The following is a 1,073-nucleotide window of genomic DNA, read 5'->3' as shown; positions in this document are numbered from 1 at the left end:
CACCCTGCCACAGCCACCTCTTGCCCCCAAGGCACGGAGCACCGGGGCTGCCGAGGGGCCTCCCGTGTCTCCCGGTGGCATCCGTGGGGTGTCCCCTGGGTGGGCTTGTCCCAGTGCCCCACTGAGGGTACTGGGGTGGCAATGAGGGGATGGGATGGGGGACACTTGGGGATAGCCCCCACCAGCATGGCCACCACCACTGCCCTGCACACGTATGTGGCACCAAGATAGGAACACGTGTGTGCACACGCGTCGGTGCGTGGGGACAGTGACATGGGTGGAGGGCACTGGGACAGCAGGGGGTGGCACTGATGGGGACCAGACTCTGTGGTGGGGCTTGGGGGGGCAGGTGGCAGTGGCAGAAGGGGAAGGGGGTGGTCATGGGGGGGATGTTGCAGCATGTCACGCCTCATCACGCCTCGTCATGCCTCGTCACGCCATGTCACACACAAAGGGTCGGGAGATGCCTTGGGTGACAAAGGGGACACACACACATCTGCAGGGTCCTGCTGCCCCAGACTGGGGGTGCAGGGGTACCCCCCACCCTGCCCTCCACCCCCTCGGGGAGCTTGTCACACAGCAAGGACCCCCAACACAGCCATAGACTGGCGTGTCTGCCCCTTCCCTACCCACCAGTGGGAAGACAAGAACCCCCCAAACAGCCCCCCAAAATATCCCCTGACCTCTGCAGGAATGAGGGGAGCAGCACCGTAGCCCCCCCCTCCGGGACCTCCTGCCTCAGTTTCCCCTCCTGCCACCCCTGAGTGGAGGTGTCAGAGGGGATGTGCAGCACCCCCAGGATGGATTTAGGGGGACAGAGAGTAAATGGGGGACACCACAGGATACCTGGAGGTGGAGGGTGCTTCGGGCATGGGGGTGTGGAGGTCCCAGGGAGGGGGATGAGGGGGACATGTGGATAAAGCTGAGGGGACGCAGGGAGAGGAGCAGGAGGACACAGGGACAGACCCAGGAAAGGCATGGGGACAGGGTGGGGGAATGTGGATAGAAATTTGGGGGGACACGGGGATCAGATGGAGGGATGTAGGTACGAACTTAGGGGAGTTGTGGGTATA

Source organism: Manacus vitellinus, unplaced genomic scaffold (assembly GCF_001715985.3).
Source record: "Manacus vitellinus isolate BGI_N305 unplaced genomic scaffold, ASM171598v3 scaffold_102_pilon, whole genome shotgun sequence".
Taxonomy (NCBI): domain Eukaryota; kingdom Metazoa; phylum Chordata; class Aves; order Passeriformes; family Pipridae; genus Manacus; species Manacus vitellinus.
The sequence above is the reverse complement of the archived record's forward strand: the minus strand, read 5'-3'. Positions refer to the sequence as shown.